General features: G+C 44.7%; 1 protein-coding gene and 1 long non-coding RNA gene across 2 annotated transcripts in view; one reads left to right on the top strand and one right to left on the bottom strand.

The window, feature by feature from the left end:
- LOC137319864 (myopalladin-like) overlaps nt 1–19,894 on the bottom strand; it is a 32,590-nt gene extending 12,696 nt beyond the window's left edge. Inside the window, exon 1 of the mRNA XM_067981776.1 lies at nt 19,810–19,894. The gene's annotated coding sequence lies outside the window, so the exon portion shown is untranslated. The remainder of the gene's footprint in view (nt 1–19,809) is intronic.
- LOC137319865 (uncharacterized) lies at nt 11,932–12,472 on the top strand. The gene is made up of 2 exons (XR_010962282.1): nt 11,932–12,024; nt 12,150–12,472. It is a non-coding gene; the product is annotated as an uncharacterized lncRNA (long non-coding RNA).
- Nucleotides 19,895–20,637: the final 743 nt, after the last annotated feature.

Raw genomic sequence — 20,637 nt, 5'->3', positions numbered from 1 at the left:
GGAGGAGAAAAGCGAACATCAAATTTTTCTGAGGCTGATGTTGACGTTTAGCTGTCAGGAATCAGACAAATGGGGGTTGTAATTATTGGAATAACTGAGAAGAAACCATCAAATGCAGCAGAATGGGTCATGTGGAAGGAGGTGGCTGTGGCTGTGGTTATATATGGCACATCCATGACCACAAGGACTCCCTTGCAGTGTCAAAAGAAGCTTAATAACCTCACTTGGGTAGCAAAGGTAAATAAGTTGTCAGCTGCAGTGCAGAGCAGGGGAGCTTACTGAAATACAGAGAGGCCGATGGTCATTCCTTGCCCCAAATGCCCCAAGTGAGTAGTGCTGTCCCACAGGGTTCAGTTCTGAGGCAACTTCTGTTCACTGTGTCTATCAATAATCTGGATATAGGCCTAGAAGGAGCGGTATCAAACTTTGCAGATGATACCAAGGTAAGAGGTATAGTTAATTCTTTAGACGACCAAAGGAAGTTGCAAAGGAATGTTGATAAGATGGGGAATGGGCTGAAAAGTGGCAGATGGAATTCCATGTCAGTAAGTGTGAGGTGATACATTTTAGTAAAAAAAAAACACAGTAATTATATCTTGAATTGAAGTAGACTCTGTACTGTGGAAGAACAGAATGATTTGGGGGTCCAGGTTTACAGAACCTTAAAGGCAGGGCCTCACATTAATAAGGCTGTAAAAAAAAGCAAACAGAATTCCAGACTTTATCTCAAGAGGTGTAGAATATAAAAGCCAAAAGGTAAGAACTAGCCTATATGAAACCATGATAAACCTCAGTTAGAGTATTGTGTGCAATATTGGGCTCCACACTATGGGAGGAATTTTGAGGCTTTAGAGAGAGTACTACACAGATTCACTGGGCTATGAGGAAATAGAAATACAAAGACTTGAAATATCGGGTCTTTTTTTGTTAGAATAACGCAAATTACGGGCAATACGATAGAAGTGTTTAAAATTATGAAAGAATGGGACAGGATAGATAGAAACAAACTGTTTCCTGTAGTTGAGGGGTCTGGAGCAAGGGGCCATAGATACACGGTTCAATGTAATATATTTAGGCAGGAGAAACTTCTTCACACAGAGAGTTGCGAGGTTAGGGAATTCAATTCCAGGGTTAGCAGCTGAGGCAGAAATTATATCAAAATTCAAGATTAGATTGGATAGGTGGATGGAGGAAAAGGGTGAGAAAAAGTGATTAAAACTATTTGCTGACATGGTGGGTGAACACTAACGTGAACTGGTTGGGCCAAAAGGCTGTTTCCGTGTTGTAACTATGTATTCAAGCAATGCTCTCTCAGGCATCACATGGCACCTTGTCCTTTGCCCCAGAAGCACTGTAGCCTGGCATCACTCACTCATGCCAGTTGTTGCGCATACTGCGATGTGTGCTAGCACATTGAAATGTGGCATTTTAGGTCCTTCTTTCCTTCCACCTATTATTACCATTCATTTCATCAATCCTGAACGATTGTGCCTGCAAGATCTGGAGACTGATGCAGCCAATTAACACAATGGGCTCGATTTTCCCAGGAAATTGCGGGTGTGTTGGGGGCAGGAGGCTCCGAAAATCGGGGAAATCCCATTCTGGTTCGGAGCCGATGTCCGGCGAGATAGTAGTTAAAGAGCCAAATGTACCTTATTGAGGTACTTAAGGCACTTTACTTGTGGCATATTATGTACTTAGAACGATTTTTAACTTACCTGGGCGACTTTCCCACCGCTTCTGATTCATGCCCGGTTAAAACACAAAATCCACCTACCTTTCCACCCTGCTCCGATATCTCCCTCTCCTATCTCCTCCTCTTCACCGCCCCCCCCCCCCCCGATATCCCCCCCCCCCGATCTCCCCTTCTTCACCCCCCGATCTTCCCCAACCCCCCCGATCTTCCCCTCTCCCCTCCGATCTTCCACTCTCCCCCCCCCCATCACGTTACAGCTCCTTTCAATCAGACTGGCTGCTGGGTGCGAAACCCGGAGAGCACGTTAATCATCATCAATTACAATGTGATCACATCGGAAGCGGTAAGATTTGTTTATGCGGGTTTGCCATGCGCACCTTCACCAACCCCCCCCCCGACCTACTGCTGCCAATCTGCCACCATTGTAAAATTGAGCCCCATGTATTCCCCCTGCAGGAGAAGGTAGACAGATAATGCTAACATGCAGCATCCTATCAGGGGGTGGAAATGCAGACATCTGCACTCAAAATCATCATGCAGAGGAAGCACTGTCAATCAGCAGAATGCATTCTGGCCATGCAATGGAGAATGGAGATGGGGGAAATCAAGATTTCTTCAGTTGATTCCTGGTCACATCTTTTCTTAAATGTTGCTGTGTATTCTCCAAACTTTCCACCAGCTGTCAGTTTCCTCATAAGAAATCCACAAAGTAGCTGTTTTATAAAATAGCATGCTGGTCAAGCATACCAAAGTTAACAGTAGCATTTTTTCCTCCAGATGCTGCCTGCCAGGAAACAGAAGATAAGGATGGTGATGATGACCAAGAAATTGCAGTCCCCTCTATCGCTGCCAGCATTGCTGCCCTCCCCATCATTCACCCTCTCCCCTGCACTCAGCAGCCTAGAGACATTCACTCGGTTGGGGCTGGGGTGGAGTTTACAGATAGTATAGATGAGGAATTAACATGTAGTGAAACACAGAGCACAAGAAAGGCAGAGGATGCAGGTGAGGAAGTGGCGTCTTATGTAGCTAAGCAGAGGCTTAAGAAATGTTAGCCACTGGCTACAGGGAATCTCAGGGGTCCTGCCATGAAATGAAGCATTAAACACAAATGGAGGTTCTGCACAGTCTCTCGCAAGACGTGCGGTGGGCGGCTGGGATACTGGTGCAGTCCACTGACTTGCTGCGAACCAACATACAAGAGGGTTTCACATCATTGCAGTGCATCCTGGAGAAAGTGGCAGCTCCTGGAACATCTGCAAACCTTCTCCTGCTCCAGGAGGGATGCAGAGTAAACAGGGCAGCATCTTGGAAGTACTAGAGGATATTTGGTTGGCTCTCTCTCAGGGATCTTCCTACTTCTGTAAGGTCAGTTTTCATGCCGATTGCTGGTAATCAGAATCCTGATCCCAGTACCAGTGAAGTAGCTGGTTGTGTACTGACAAGACAGCAGCAGAGGAGTACTCCATCACCTCCATGGAAAAGTCTTCAACTTTGCAAGACCAGGTTGCCATGGAGCGCATAACAAAGAGTCAGCCTTTCCCATGTCCATTGCAGATCTTGGGGCCCCTGAGAGGGGCCATCTCCATCTCAAGCAGCTCAAAATAGATTGGAGCAGCCGTCTACATCTCAGACCTCAAGCAGCATATAGAATAAGTTTTAGAATAAGACAAAGAAAAGGTCACAAGGGGTATGCACAGTGAAAAAAACAAATATTGTTTTTGTAAATAGTTGCAATAAATCACTGAAATTATTGATGCACCAACTGCTTGGAAATTTTGTAGGTCAAATGGAGAACAGATACTGTGCTGATGTTAAGGCTCATAGTTATGGTGTATTGGCTGGCTGTGAGGAGCAAGGATTTTGCTTAAACTATAAACAGGTTGATGAGAGGAGGCTGCTGTTTGGTGGAGTGAGATCACATAAAAATATTGGTCTATGCATCTGTGAAGATGTCCCAAATGAATTTGACTCTTAGCTGTCTAGCAGCAATAGTCGCTAAGCCTGTTCCATGTTCTTCATGGGCCTATATTTGACATCAGTAACATCATCATCAACCTCTCTGGCATCTTTTGGGACATCTGCCACTAGTCCTTTCTGGATAGCAAAGTCATGAAGCACACAACATGCTACCACAATTTGCAAAAACAGTTCTCGGCACATAATGCAGGACACCACTGAACCTACCCAGGTACCACAATCTTCCTTTCAGCTTGCTCAATTCAAATTCTTGTCTTATTGTGTGCTTCAGCTGCTCCCCTGCAGCATTGGTGCTCATATGAAATGGTATCCCTTGTCATCCAGCAACCATTCAGCCCCTTCCCTCTGCTGTCAAAATAGAGCTGGGACACTGGGCTGGCAAAGTATAAAAGGATCATGACAGTTTCCAGCATATAGTGAATTCACGTCCAGGAGTCTATGGTCGCAAATAACCTGCAAATTTAGGGAATGAAAGCGTTTTTGGTTGATGTAAATATGGAGATTTACATTTGGGGCACCAATGCCACATTGGTGCAATCAATAGCTCCCACAACCACAGAGAAAGCAGCAATTCTGAAAAAAAATTATCGCCCTTGCAGTCATCTGTCTGGGACCACTGTTAAAGTGTATAAACTGAGCTCCTCGGCAAAGAGAGTATTGGTAATTTTCCTTATACTTGAATGTACAGTGAATTGGCAGATCTGGCAAAGCTCCTCCGTGGTTCCCCAGAATGACCCTGTAGCATAAAAGATCAGAGTTATGGTCGCTTTCTCTGCCACAGTCAGAATGTACGTGCTGCAGACTTTGGTTGCAGATCTGACTGCAGTAACAAACAGAGCTCTTTCAAAGCATCATGACTGAAGTGCACCTCTACCTCCTAGAAGGACAAGAGCAGCAGGCATATGGGAACACCACCACCTGCACATTCCCCCCCAAGTCACACACCATCCCAACTTGGAAATATATCGTCGTTCCTTCATCGTCGCTGGGTCAAAATCCTGGAACTCCCTATCTAACAGCACTGTGGGAGAACCTTCACCACACGGACAGCAGCGGTTCAAGAAGGCGGCTCACCACCACCTGCTCAAGGCCAATTGGGGATGGGCAATAAATGCCGGCCTCGCCAGCGACGCCCACTTCCCATGAACGAATTAAAAAAATGTGCAGCCTCCTGACACACAGCTCCCGGGAAAGATCATGGAAAATTTTCCTGGGTTGATGTTCGGCTGGATGGATATTCCCAAGATGGTCATTCCCAGAATGGTCTGCCTCTACTCTAGTGCTGCCTGATTAATCTGGCCTCGCTTACAGTCTCCAGCTGCTACTCTTCCTCCAACATGTATATCATGTAAAGTGGGATTCCCATTGGGAAGGCCATTTTGCTGCCTAATGGTTTCGGTCTTCCCAAAGTTTTTTTTTATTCGTTCATGGGATGTGGGGGTCGCTGGCGAGACCAGTATTTATTGCCCATCCCTAATTGCCCTTGAGAAGGTGGTGGTGAACCGCCTTCTTGAACCGCTGCAGTCCGTGTGGTGAAGGTTCTCCCACAGTGCTGTTAGGAAGGGAGTTCCAGGATTTTGACCCAATGACGATGAAGGAACGGCGATATATTTCCAAGTCGGGATGGTGTGTGACTTGGAGGGGAACATGCAGGAGGTGTTGTTCCCATGTACCTGCTGCTCTTGTCCTTCTAGGTGGTAGAGGTTGCGGGTTTGGGAGGTGCTGTCGAAGAAGCCTTGGCGAGTTGCTGCAGTGCATCCTGTGGATGGTATACACTGTGCGCTGGTGGTGAAGGGAGTGAATGTTTAGGGTGGTGGATGGGGTGCCAATCAAGCGGGCTGCTTTGTCCTGGATGGTGTCGAGCTTCTTGAGTGTTGTTGGAGCTGCACTCATCCAAGCAAGTGGAGAGTATTCCATCACACTCCTGACTTGTGCCTTGTAGATGGTGGAAAGGCTTTGGGGAGTCAGGAGGTGAGTCACTCGCCGCAGAATACCCAGCCTCTGACCTGCTCTTATAACCACAGTATTTATATGGCTGGTCCAGTTAAGTTTCTGGTCAATGGTGACCCCCAGGATGTTGATGGTGGGGGATTCGGCGATGGTAATGCCGTTGAATGTCAAGGGGAGGTGGCTAGACTCTCTCTTGTTGGAGATGGTCATTGCCTGGCACTTATCTGGCGCGAATGTTACTTGCCACTTATGAGCCCAAGCCTGGATGTTGTCCAGGTCTTGCTGCATGCGGGCTCGGACTGCTTCATTATTTGAGGGGTTGCGAATGGAACTGAACGCTGTGCAAACATCTGCGAACATCCCCATTTCTGACCTTATGATGGAGGGAAGGTCATTGATGAAGCAGCTGAAGATGGTTGGGCCTAGGACACTGCCCTGAGGAACTCCTGCAGCAATGTCCTGGGGCTGAGATGATTGGCCTCCAACAACCACTACCATCTTCCTTTGTGCTCGGTATGACTCCAGCCACTGGAGAGTTTTCCCCCTGATTCCCATTGACTTCAATTTTACTAGGGCTCCTTGGTGCCACACTCGGTCAAATGCTGCCTTGATGTCAAGGGCAGTCACCCTCACCTCACCTCTGGAATTCAGCTCTTTTGTCCATGTTTGGACCAAGGCTGTAATGAGGTCTGGAGCCGAGTGGTCCTGGCGGAACCCAAACTGAGCATCGGTGAGCAGGTTATTGGTGAGTAAGTGCCACTTGATAGCACTGTCGACGACACCTTCCATCACTTTGTTGATGATTGAGAGTAGACTGATGGGGCGGTAATTGGCCGGATTGGATTTGTCCTGCTTTTTGTGGACAGGACATACCTGGGCAATTTTCCACATTGTTGGGTAGATGCCAGTGTTGTAGCTGTACTGGAACAGCTTGGCTAGAGGCGCAGCTAATTCTGGAGTACACGATCGTTGGGGGGCATCCGGGGTGGGGGTCTGCGATCGTTGCGGGGTGGGGGGGGTTGGAGATTGGGTGGGGGTGGTTTGCGATCGTTGGGGGGTTGCTGCAGGTAGGCTTGTTGAGCCTAGGGGAAGCACTCATGGCTCCTCCGGAACCACAAGCTGTGCCAGAAAATCACCTACCTATTAGTTTTGGGCCTTCTCGCCTCCATTCACATGAAGTGAAGGAGAAGGCCCGGGAATCCCGGCCCCCAGGGGTTGAAATCAGAAACTCTGCACAAATGGAGGCCCTCAGCCTCCTTGAAAGGTTTTTCTCACCAACCCGCCTCCTGAGAGCGAGTTGGTTGCCCGCCCCTCGTCCCGCCCCTGTAAAAACCAAAAATGGGTGGGTTGGGGGCGGGTTGGGGTCGGGTCCGAAATGGTTGCGATTTTGAATGCCCCCTTGCCCCCAACCCACCTGTTTTTCCGTTTTAAAATCGTGCCCCATGTCTTCAGATGATGTCACCAAGGGACAGCATGTACGTGAGGAAGAGGAGGGGGTTGAAGGATAGATCCACGGGGTAAACCAGAGGTAACCATGCGGGGGTGGGAAGAGAAGCCATTGCTGGAGATGCTCAAGCTACGATTGGATAGGTAAGAGTGCGGGCAGGCCTACTGAGCCCAGGAGAGGCGTTGGAGGAAGGTAATGTGATCATCAGTTCAAAGGCTGTGGAAAGAACGAGGAGGGAAAATGCACCATGGTCATTTTGACTACTGGCAGAGGAGGAAATCTGATTGGAGAGATTCAAACATGGAGTTCCATGAAAGTTGGGCATGGATTTGGGAGGTGACAACACATTCAAGGACTTTGGAAAGGAAAGGTAGGTTGGATATGGGGTGCTAATTTACAAGAACAGAGGAGTCGAAGATGGGTTTTTTGAGGAATGAGGTGATGATGGTGGTTTTGAAAGGGAAGAAGACAGTACTGAGGAGAGAACATAAGAACATAAGAACATAAGAAATAGGAGCAGGAGTAGGCCAATCGGCCCCTCGAGCCTGCTCCGCCATTTAATAAGATCATGGCTGATCTGATCCTAACCTCAAATCTAAATTCATGTCCAATTTCCTGCCCGCTCCCCGTAACCCCTAATTCCCTTTACTTCTAGGAAACTGTCTATTTCTGTTTTAAATTTATCTAATGATGTAGCTTCCACAGCTTCCTGGGGCAGCAAATTCCACAGACCTACTACCCTCTGAGTGAAGAAGTTTCTCCTCATCTCAGTTTTGAAAGAGCAGCCCCTTATTCTAAGATTATGCCCCCTAGTTCTAGTTTCACCCATCCTTGGGAACATCCTCACCGCATCCACCGATCAAGCCCCTTCACAATCTTGTATGTTTCAATAAGATCGCCTCTCATTCTTCTGAACTCCAATGAGTAGAGTCCCAATCTATTCAACCTCTCCTCATATGTCCACCCCCTCATCCCCGGGATTAACCGAGTGAACCTTCTTTGTACTGCCTCGAGAGCAAGTATGTCTTTTCTTAAGTATGGACACCAAAACTGTATGCAGTATTCCAGGTGCGGTCTCACCAATACCTTATATAACTGCAGCAATACCTCCCTGTTTTTATATTCTATCCCCCTAGCAATAAAAGCCAACATTCCATTGGCCTTCTTGATCACCTGCTGCACCTGCATACTAACTTTTTGATTTTCTTGCACTAGGACCCCCAGATCCCTTTGTGCTGCAGTACTTTCCAGTTTCTCGCCATTAAGAAAATAACTTGCTCTCTTTGTATTGCATCTGCCAAATCTCCGCCCACTCACCCAGCCTGTCTATATCCCCCTGTAGGTTTTTTATGTCCTCCTCACTCTCTACTTTCCCTCCCATCTTTGTATCATTTACAATGTCAGTTAGCATGGGGGCCAGGAACGCAAGTTGGGTGGTCAGCAGTTTAATGAGAATAGGGTCAAGGGAGCAAGAGGTGGGTCGCATGGACAAGATGACAATGCTAGAATCCATTATTAAGAGAGTAGTAGCAGGACATTTGGAGACTCATAAAACAATCAAGGAGAGTCAACATGGTTTTATGAAGGGGAAATCATGTCTGACAAATTTATTAGAGTTCTTTGAGGAAATAACGGGCAGGGTGGATAAAGGGGAACCAATGGATGCAGTATATTTGGATTTCCAAAAGGCATTCGATAAGGTGCCACATAAAAGATTACTGCACAAGATAAGAGCTCATGGTATTGGGGGTAATATACTGGCATGGATAGAGGATTGGCTAACTAACAGAAAACAAAGAGTCGGGACAAAAGGGTCATTTTCAAAATGGCAATCTGTAACTAGTGGGGTGCCGCAGGGATCAGTGCTGGAGCCTCAACTATTTACAATATATATCAATGACTTGGATGAAGGAACAGAGTGTCTTGTGGCCAAATTTGCTGATGACACAAAGATAGGTGGAAAAGCAAGTTGCGATGAGGACACAAAGTGTCTGCAAAGGGATATTGACAGGTTAAGCGAACGGGCAAAATTTGGCAGATGGAATATAATGTGGGAAAATGTGAAGTCATTCATTTTGGGAGGAAAAATAAAAAAGCAAAATATTATTTGAATGGAGAAATACTACAAAATGCTGCGGTACAGAGAGATCTGGGTGTCCTCGTACATGAAACACAAAAAGTCAACATACAGGTGCAGCAGGTAATCCGGTAGGCAAACAGAATATTGGCCTTTATTTCTAGGGGGATGGAGTATAAAAGCAGGGAAGTCATGCTACAACTGTACAGGGTGTTGGTGAGACCACACCTGGAGTACTGCGTACAGTTCTGGTGCCCTTATTTAAGGAAGGACATACTTGCATTGAAGGCAGTTCAGAGAAGGTTCACTAGGTTGATTCTGGGTATGGAAGGATTGTCTTATGAGGAAAGATTGAACAGGTTGGGTCTATACTCATTGGAGTTTCGAAGAATGAGAGGAGATCTTATTGAAACATACAAGATTGAGGGGACTCGATAGGGTAGATGCTGAGAGGGTGTTACCCCTCATGGGGGAATCTAAAACTCGGGGGCATAGTTTCAGAATAAGGGGTCGCCCGTTTAAGACGGAAATGAGGAGGAATTTCTTCTCCCAGAGGGTCGCGAATCTTTGGAATTCTTTACCTCAAAAAGCTGTGGAGGCTGAGTCATTGAATACATTCAAGGCTGTGTTCGACACATTTTTGATCAGCAAGGGAGTCAAAGGATATGGGGAAAAGGCGGGAAAGTGGAGTTGAGGTAAAAATCAGATCAGCTATGATCTCATTAAATGGCAGAGCAGGCTCGAGGGGCTGAATGGCCTACTCCTGCTCCTATCTCTTATGGTCTTATGGTGAGCACGGAGAGAGCATGAAGGGATACAGAAGAGAAACTGGAGAATGATACAGGATCAGGGCAGGGGTAGGGTGGAGCCTGGGGGGAATTTGGTTTTGTGGTCAAGGGGAAGGGGAGGAAGCAGTAAAATTCTCTCTTCAGACTGCCAGTTTTGACAGCACAATGTTTAAATCAGCTACCATCAGTATTTTAGGAGTTTCATCTATATATCATAATGGTTGAGCAACACAGTGGTGGTTTTTACAGTTTACAGTCAGCTGTTTAAATTTCCAGTCAATGTTACTCACCAGTATTTTAAACAGTTGTGCTGTGCTTGACTTGGAATGCCAGTTTTGGGCTGAGTTGCCCAAATGGAGTTCATTCTACATGAGAAGGCAGACCAGCATAAACTAACCAACTATTTCAAAATGCACAGAATTAATAATAATGGTTTTTTGGCAAGGACAATTTGAGCTTTATAGGGCAATATTAGTGAGGCTGCATTCCCAGAGTATAGTTTCACAGGCAAGAGCGAGCCAGAGATAGAGTTATAACAATAAAATGTCCAATTATCTAACCCACACAGTCTCACCGAATTTGCTTTTGTATCAAGATGGCGATTGAAAGCAATGATCACTAAAAGACGATTCCTCTGTACTTCTAAACTTTCTGACTATCAGGATAACATGCACTAACTTCTACTCCTCAGGTTTATGTAATTCCCAAAAATATTAAGCAGAGCCTCAACTATTTCCATAAAGATACTAAAATGCATCTCATGTGGTTGAAATCTCCACTCCCCCACACAGTGATTTTGGACGCACTGTTAACAGGTTCCATATGCCCACAGAGCAAATGGAGGGCAAGTTACTCAGACATTTTTAAAAATTCATTCTTGGGATGTGAGCATCACTGGCAAGGCCGTCATTTATTGCCCATCCCTGGTTGCCCTGACAACTGAGTGGCTTGCTGGGCAGTTAAGAGTCAACCACTGATTTGGGACTGGAGTCATACATAGGCCAGACCGGGTAAGAATGGCAGGTTTCCTTCCCTAAAGGACATCAGTGAACCAGTTAGGTTTTTACGACAATCCGACAGCTTCTTGGTCACTTTTACTGATACTAGCTTTTTATTTCCAGATTATATATACATCCAGTTGCTGGTTATAACAGGATCCCTAGAATTCTGAGGCAGTTCAAAGCCAATTCTAGCGGCAACCCCAACCAAATTCCACAGCAACAAAATATAGATTCTGTGGCATGTCTCTGCCATTTCTGCGACACATTACGAAGTGTTCAAAACTTATTTTTGCATCAGAAAAATATAACGGCAATCTGTATTGAAAAAACATTGAAAACCATTAAAAAAAAGTAGGGAAACATTACGGAAGGGAAATTCCACTGCACTGAGTAAATTCGTTGTCAATTTCACAGCTACAGTATTGCGAAGGACTAGGAGCTTTGGCTATAGAGCAGCAGTGTGAGAAACCTGGGAGATGGTTCCTGGCCCAGAGTCCTGCCCAGGGATGGCATGTGAAGGAAGAACTTCCAAAAAAGGGAAAGGAGAAAACTAATAGCAGTTTCCCCTTCTGGTAACACTGGCTTAATACATTTTGCCACCGACTGAAAAAGTTGATTATACCCAGTTCATTCAGTAAAGTATGGAGGGAAGGCATCGGGTCAATGAGAAAGAGGGAGAATTAGAAGGTACTTTCCCACAGCTCCGAGCATTGGCTGCATCAACAGCTGCTATTGATGGCACCTACAGAGATGGGCTCATCATCCAGCCTTTCCACTTTAGCATGACAAACATATGGGCAGAGAATATGTAACATTTTTTTAGGAAACAAAACTTCAAATTCATAAACAAATGTTCAAAATTGCTCTTTAATGGCACTTGTTTGGAACAACTATGGGTAGGGTAAATCTAACGCAAGGTAAAGAAACTTAATACTTGTACACTGCAGAGCAGAAACGCTGAACCATCCCTGGAAAAATAAACAGCCCCTGAACAGCACACAGTCTGTTGAATCAATTCACCACCTTTCATGTGTAGAACTGTAAGCCGAGCTCAGCAATGCTAGCCTTCTCTATCTCCAAAGGCTGTAAGTACTGTGAGATAGAAGTAGTACTGCTGGATCCCAGATTTTTTAGTTTCATGAAACTATGACAAAAATTGTTTTTAACTTTTTAGACCCAATTTACTTTATTTTTCTTCTCTTCTTTTCAGCTCCAAGGCCAAGAAGGCAAGCTGCGGATCTGCTTCCAGAGTTTTGCCTGTATCATTTTCAAACCTGACATGTACGTAAGAGCAGTTCGTAGTAACATGACTCCTGATTTTTCCTCCATGTGGGAAAGCATTCGGGGCCTTTGCCTGGTGATAAATACAAGATCAAGACCTCGCTGTGTGAAGAGCCTCTAGCCTATGTTTTACCAGTTCATGGAGTGGTGCCCAGAGGACCAACATGCCAGGTTACACTTTGGCAAAAAGACATCTCTAATTTGGCAGCTGTAGATTTGGATGGTCAGAAAAATAAAGAGATACACTGAAAATTTTGAAAATGGCAATAACGTTTATTTTAGAAAGATGACAACCATGAATCTCAAAGAGCTAATTTTATAAAGGGCACATATTTATCTAATTTTATTCAATGGCATTTAGTCCATTGGCAATGCATGAAATCAAGTCCAGCCTTAGATTTTTTTTTAATTCATTCTCGGGATGTGGGCGTCACTGGAAAAGCCAGTATTTATTGCCCATCACTAGATGCCCCTTGAGAAGGTGGTGGTGGGCCTTCTTCTTGAACCGCTGCAGTCCGTGTGGTGAAGGTTCTCCCACAGTGCTGTTAGGTAGGGAGTTCCAGCATTTTGCCCAGTAACGATGAAGGAACGGTGATATATTTCCAAGTCAGGATAGTGTGTGACTTTGAGGGGAACTTGGAGTGATGGTGTTCCCATGCACCTGCTGCCATTGTCCTTCTAGGTGGTGAAGGCCGCCAGTTTGGGAGGTGTTGTCGAAGAAGCCTTGGCACGTTGCAGCTATGCACCCTGTAGATAGTACACACTGCAGCCACTGTACAATGGAGGTGAAGGAAATGGATGTTTAGGGTAGTGAATGGGGGGCAGATCAAGCGGGCTGCTTTGTCCTGGATTGAGTCGAGCTTCTTAAGTGTTGTTGCAGCTGCACCCATCCAGGCAAGTGGGGGGTATTCCAATACACTCCTGAATAGCACCTTGTAGGTGGTGGAGATGCAATAGGGAGTCAGAAGGTGAGCCACTGATCTGCTCTAGTATCCATGACATTTATATGGCTGGTCCAGTTAAGTTTCTGGTCAATGATGACCCCTAGGATGTTGATGGTGGGGGATTCGGTGGTGGTAATACCATTGAATGTCAAGGAGAGGGTGTTATGCTCTCTCTTATTGGAGATGGTCATTGCCTGGCAATTGTGTGGTGCAAATGTTACTTGCCATTTATCAGTCCAAGCCTGGATGTTGTCCAGGTCTTACTGCATGCGGGCACGGACTGCTTCATTATCTGAGGAATTGCAAATGGAACTGAACACTATGCAATCATCAGTGAACAGCCCCTCTTTTGACCTTATGATGGAGGGAAGGTCATTGATGAAGCAGTTGAAGATCGTTGGCCCTAGGACACTGCCCTGAGGAACTCCTGCAGTGATGTCCTGGGGCTGAGATGATTGACCTCAAACAAGCACAACCATCTTCCTTTGTGCTAGGTATGATTCCAGCCCCGGATTCCCATTGACCAGTTTTACTGTGACTCCTTGGTGCCACAGTTGGTTAAACGTTGCCTTGATGTCAGGGGCAGTCACTCTCACCTCAGCTCTGGAATTCAGCTCTTTTGTCTATATTTGGACCAAGGCTATAATGAGGAATGGAGCTGAGTGGTCCTGGCGGAACCCAACTGAGTACCAGTGAGCAGGTTATTATGAGTAAGTGCCATCTGATAGCACTGTTGACAACACCTTCCATCCCTTTACTGATGATTGAGATTAGGCTGATGGGGAGGGAGGGGGGGGGTGGAATTACACAGGATGGATTTGACCTGCTTTTTGTGGACAGGACATACCTGGGCAATTTTCCACATTGTCAGGTTAGATGCCAGTGTTGTAGCTGTACTGGAACAGCTTGACGAGAGGCATGGCTAGTTCTGGAGCACAAGTCTTCGACATCACAGTTGGGATGTAATCTATCCCATTTAGTGCAGTGATAGTGCCACACTCCATGATGGAGGGTATCCTCAGTGTGAAGACGGAACTCCACAAGGACTGTGCGATGGTCACTCCTACCAATACTGTCATGGACAGATGCATCTGCGACAGGTAGATTGGTGAGAACAAAGTCAAATGAGTTTTCCCCACCTGCCGCAGGCCCAGTCTGGCAGCTGTGCCCTTCAGGACTTGGCCAGCTCGGTCAGGGATGGTAACACTGAGCCACTCTTGCTGATAAACATTGAAGTCCTCCACCCAGAGTACATTTTATGTCCTTGCTACCCTCGGTGCTTCCTCCAAGTGCTGTTCAACATGGAGGAGGACTGATTCATCAGCTGAGGGAGGGCGGTAGGTGGTAATCAGCAGGAGGTTTCCTTGCCCATGTTTGACCTGAAACCATGAGACTTTATGTTGAGGACTCCCAGGACCACTCCCCCCCACCCCACCCCTTTGTATACTACTGTGCCCCACCTCAGGTGGGTCTGTCCGACCGATAGGACAATAACAATTTTAATTTGTATCGCGCCTTTAACGTGGTAAAACATCCCAAGATGCTTCACAGGAGCGTGATCAGACAAAATTTGACACAGAGCCACATAAGGAGATATTAGGACAGGTGACCAAAAGCTTGGTCAACAAGGTAGGTTTTAAGGAGCGTCTTAAAGGAGAGATGGGTAGAGAGGCGGAGAGATTTAGGGAGGGAATTCCAGAGCTTAGACCCTAGGTGGCTGAAGACATGGCCGCCAATGGTTCAGCGATTAAAACTGTGGATGCACAAGAGGCAACAATTGGAGGAGCGCAGAGATCTCGAAGGGTTCTGGGTTGGAGGAGATTCCAGAGATAGGGAGGGGCGAGGCCATGGATGGATTTGAAAACAAGGATGAGAATTTTAAAATCGAGGCGTTGCCGGACCAGGAACAGGAGATACCCAGAGATGGTGATGGAAGAGTCTGGGATGTTGGTTGATAGGTATGATTTTGTGAGTATGACTATGATTGTCAGGCTATTGCATGACTCACTGGTCCCCCGATGTCAGTGAGGACTTTGCAGGGTCGACTGAGCTGGATGTGCATTTCTTGTGTCCTGATTCGACACCAAGTTCATAGCTGAGTGATTCATCCGGCTTTATTCATATTATTCTTTGTAGCAGTTTGATATAACTGAATGGCTTGCCAAGCCTCTTCAAGGAGCAATGAAGAGTCACCCAGGTTGTTGTAAGACTGGAGTCACATTCTGGCCAGACCAGGTAAGGAGAGCAAGTTTCCTGCCCTGAAGGACAATAGTGAACCAGTTGGGTTTTTACCCGCAATCCAACAACTTCATGGTCACTTTTATTGATACCAACTTTTTATTTCCAGATTTTTAAAACTGAATTCAAATTCTCAAACTGCAGTGGTAGTTCCTTGACCAGTATGTTTCCGGCCAAACGAGGAAGGAGGCATTGCTGGACTTAGTTCTGGGGAATGAGGCAGGCCAAGTGGAGCAAGTGTCAGTGGGGAACATTTAGGGAACAGCGATCATAGTATCATAAGGATTAGAATAGCTATGGAAAAGGACACGGACCACTCTAAAGTAAAAATACTCAATTGGGGGAGGGCCAATTTCAGTGGGATGAGAAGAGATCTGGCCCGGGTAAATTGGAATCATAGATTGGCAGGCAAAACGGTAATTGAGCAGTGGGCGGCCTTTCAGGAGGAGATGGTTCAGGTACAGTCTAGGTACAGTCCCAAGCGGGAGAAAGGTAGGGCAATTAAAGCCAGAGCTCGCTGGATGACAAAAGAGATAGTGAGTAAGATGAAACAGAAAAAAGGGGCATATGACAGTTGTCAGGTTGATAATACAAGTGAGAACCAGGCTGAATATAGAAAGTTCAGAGGGGAAGTGAAAAAGGAAATAAGAGGGGCAAACAGAGAGTGTGGGAGGAGGGGTGGGGCCAATCAGGGACCAAAAAGGAGATCTACTCATGGAGGCAGAGGGGATGGCCGAGATATTAAATGAGTAATTTGCAACTGTCCTTACCAAGGAAAAAGATGCTACCAGAGTCTCAGTAAAGGAAGATGTAGTTGAGATACTGGATGGGCTAAAAATTGATAAAGAGGAGGTACTAGAAAGGCTAGCTGTACTTAAAGTAAATAAGTCACCCAGTCCGGATGGGATGCATCCTAGGTTGCTGAGGGAAGTAAGGGTGGAAATTGCGGAGGTACTGGCCATAATCTTCCAAACCTCCTTAGATACGGGGGGTGGTGCCAGAGGAGAGGACTTAAAAATTGCAAATGTTACGCCCTTGTTCAAAAAAGGGGGTAAGGATAAACCGGGCAACTACAGGCCAGTCAGCTTAACCTCGGTGGTGGGGAAACCTTTAGAAACGATAATTCAGGACAGAATTAGCAGTCACTTGGACAAGTGTGGCTTGATTAAGGAAAGCCAGCACAGATGTGTTAAAGGCAAATCGTGTTTAACTAACTTGATAGAGTTTTTTGATGGGGTAACAGAGAGGTTCAATGGAGGCAATGCAAATGATGTGGTGTATATGGACTTTCAAAAGGTGTTTGATAAAGTGCCGCATAATAGGCTTGTCATCGAGATTGAAGCCCATGGAATAAAGGGCGCAGTAGCAGCATGGATACAGAATTGACTAAGTGACAAGAAACAAAGAGTAGCGGTGAATGGTTGTTTTTCAGATTGGAGGCAGGAGGATAGTGATAGACTTCAAGAGGATATAGACAGGCTGGTGGCATGGGCGGACATGTGGCAGATGAAATTTAATGCAGAAAAATGCGAAGTGATACATTTTGGTAGGAAGAACGAGGAGAGGCAATATAAACTAGAGGGCACAATTCTAAAAGGGGTACAAGAACAGAGAGATCTGGGGGTATATGTGCACAAATCGTTGTAATTGCAGGGCCGATTGAGAAAGTGGTTAAAAAAGCATATGGAACCCTGGGCTTTATAAATAGAGGCATAGAGTACAAAAGCTAGGAAGTCATGATGAACCTTTATAAAACACTGGTTTGGTCATAACTGGAGTATTGTATCCAGTTCTGGGCACCGCACTTTAGGAAGGATGTGAAGGCCGTAGAGAGGGTGCAGAAAAGATTTACTAGAATGATTCCAGGGATAAGGGTCTTTAGCTACGTGGATAGACTGGAGAAGCTGGGGTTGTTCTCCTTGGAACAGAGACGGTTGCGAGGAGATTTGATAGAGGTATTCAAAATCATGATGGGTCTAGACAGAGTAGGTAGAGAGAAACTGTTCCCATTGGCAGAAGGGTCAAAAACCAGAGGACATAGATTTAAGGTGATTGGCAAAAGAACCAAAGGTGACATGAGGAAAAACTTTTTTACGCAGTGAGTGGTTAGGATCTGGAATGCACTGCCCGAGGGGGTGGTGGAGGCAGATTCAATCATGGCCTTCAAAAGGGAACTGGATAAGTACTTGAAAGGAAAAAATGTGCAGGGCTACGGGGATAGGGCGGGTCAGGGGGACTAGCTGGATTGTTCTTGCATAGGGCACTCTGGTCTTTCAGACAAACATTTGGCTGCGAGATCTTTGTGTTTACACTGAAAATTCTTGGTTTCCACTCAGAATTCTTCTGTTCACACATATTTACCTCCTGCCGCTGGTTTTCCCGCCTGGCTGCCGGCCAGCCTGTCAATTTGGCTGGCTGATGGGTGGGAAATGGAAGAAAAGAATTGTAATAAGGTCCTGCCATTAAACCTCCACGTCCCCAGCCTTGCCTGGTTTTGCCCCACGTTACCGCTCTCCCCCGTAACCTCCCCGCAAATATTGGGCCTGCTGTTTGTCTCTCCACAGATGCTGCCTGACCTGCTGAATGCTTCCAACATTTTCTATTTTTATTTCAGATTCCCAGCATCTGCAGTATTTTTTTTATTACCAAGTCAAGAACTGAAAGAAGGTAACGATGTATCCTACAGCTAAACGGTCATCTAAAACAAAGCGAAACACCGAGCTTATGTAAAAACATTTTGTTCTGCTTTTTGTTGTGACAGCAAGTGTTATGTACATGGTAAGGGCAAGTGCATGGAGTTAACAAGTTCAATCACACTCGAGAAAATTTAGTTACCGCAGCAGTCCTGAGTCACCCAAATGCTCAGGAATGAAACACAAAGATCATGTGGCTGGGTTGATAATTCCATATTATCAGTTAGAAATGGTGTGGTTTTAAAACATGCTGTTCCAGTAACATCTAAGTAGCCAGGATTTGTCTGTCCACTTACATTTTGCGGCTAGTTTATATCGTGAATTTCAACTCTAAAAACTTAGCAGCTATTTTAAAATGAATTCCGCTTTTTCTAGTCAACTAGCCAGTTACATTAGTGACAACTGTTGATACTGATACAATTATTAATGTTGGTTTGTATCTTGCATTCTCTCAACAAATGTCAGAACTCTGCAGCAGCTCACATACTTGGGATAATATCTTTTAAATAACCACAAGTACTGGAACTCAATGGTAAGAAATTCCCCATCTAAACAAAATAAGATTGCTCTACTTGCATAAATAAAATAGTCCCTGTACTTTATATATTCAACACAACCTGTACAGTTTCATCATTAACCTGTCCTGACCATACTAACTCCGCAAAGAAAATAATGGTTTTCATACATATATAAGATAAATTATAATAAAATTCTCTTACTGTAGCACGTCTAAAGCAGATGTACCACTGACATTATCCTATTGCATAGATCCGAGTAAGTGAAATCAAATTGAAATTCACTCACCTGTAACACTGTGAAGCACCCTGGCTCTCTAGCACCAGTTACTTATCCTGTTCCTATTCACCCCTCAATAAGTACTCGAAATTTACATGATATGCAGCACACATTTCTGAAGCACCCAGCTTTATGTTTTGAAAGACAGTATCAGCTGTGCTCCTCCAATAACCCTAATCTGTAACAATACCAAGAAATCCACCAACCTCAGGACATAAAGGCATGGGAGGTATGTCAGTGAGCAAAAGTTAAAGCTCATAAAAATACTGAAACATTGATTAATCACAGAAACCAAATACTGTAGAACCACAAACAGGAACTGCTATTAATAATTTTTAAATGTTTGCTCTGAGCGTATCAACGCTTTTGTAATTAACCCATGATCTGTGTATGAGCATCATAGTCAAAATAATGTTCAACGGAAATTTAATTTCAAGCAAATTGAAATTTAAAACATTGTCTAAATGTCAGCTCTAACTTATTCAGCAAAACACTACTGGAATGTTACACCATTCAGCCAGGTTGTCTGGAAAATGGTTTAAGTCTAAAGAAGCTGCTGAGAGGCAGATATCCTTTTAGAATCTGGCTACAATGTGGTCATTTAGCTTTACTGTTCTCCAAATTCCAACCAATCCAAATACAAAGTAAATTCAAAGACTGTCTGTACCACGGGACAAAGAACTGAACTAATTAGTTTAAATTCTACAAAAAACAATTAAACACAGTCCAGAAATGTACAGTTACCCATAAAACTTGACCAATGAAGTGGAAACATTGTGAAGCTATACCCAAAAATGAATTACTGAGTTGAATTTCTATTTCATTGAACAAGCTTCTAAATACCTTTGTTTTTCTTTGATGTTATAAGTAAATTGGCATCTTCAATAAGTAAATTATGGCAAATAAGGTAAAAGCTTACCATAAAGCAGGGTTAATCGCTGGTTAAAGTAACATACTGCTTTCAGTCACTTATCTGAGGACGTGCCATTCAGGTTCGGTCTTTTATTGCTATCATTGCAAATCGGCAAGAAAGCTAATTTTAGGCAGCGTCATCATCGGGCAGTAGAAGGCTAATGCCAGACCTTGTAATAGATCACCACTGGAAGCTGCAATGTCCTGAACAACTGTTGCTTATCGTACACAAATGGACTAGAAACAAAGAGACCAATGAGCAGAGTAGCATAAAGCAGGTGTGAAAATGTGTGTAGTCATGATTTAAAAACAAGGAATCATTCATTTGAACAAGTATGGATGGCAGTGTGACTGCCTTCCTGTTCACATGCACTTTTTATGCCTGTTTTCAGGAAAACAGATAGAAAAAAATTTCTATGAAGGTTCCCTATATGGTTCCAATATGCTTTACATAATTATTACCGTTTTGAGTAAATATTTAGTAATTATATTTCCCAGCTCTGAATCTCTTATCATTCAAGCTTTCATACATGTAGTAACTGATTAAATATTTTGCTAATCAGTGCCCATTAAAGAAATTAAAATATGCAATTAGCAATCAACTAAAAATGTTCAATTAAGAACATAAGAAAATAAAGAACACGAAAAGGCCATCCAACCTATCAAATATGATTCCGCCACCAAGAAGAATTGTACAAGCCTATCATGGACTCCATGACACTTACTTCAGAGACCAAGTGGGTGGGATCCATAATAAAGTAGATTGTGTAAAGATATGAAGAGGAATTGGACATAATGGCCTTCTCACATTCCATTTATTCCCATGCTCTTTCAT

Source organism: Heptranchias perlo, unplaced genomic scaffold (assembly GCF_035084215.1).
Source record: "Heptranchias perlo isolate sHepPer1 unplaced genomic scaffold, sHepPer1.hap1 HAP1_SCAFFOLD_912, whole genome shotgun sequence".
Taxonomy (NCBI): Eukaryota; Metazoa; Chordata; class Chondrichthyes; order Hexanchiformes; family Hexanchidae; genus Heptranchias; species Heptranchias perlo.
This window is presented reverse-complemented; position numbering and strand designations above follow the sequence as displayed.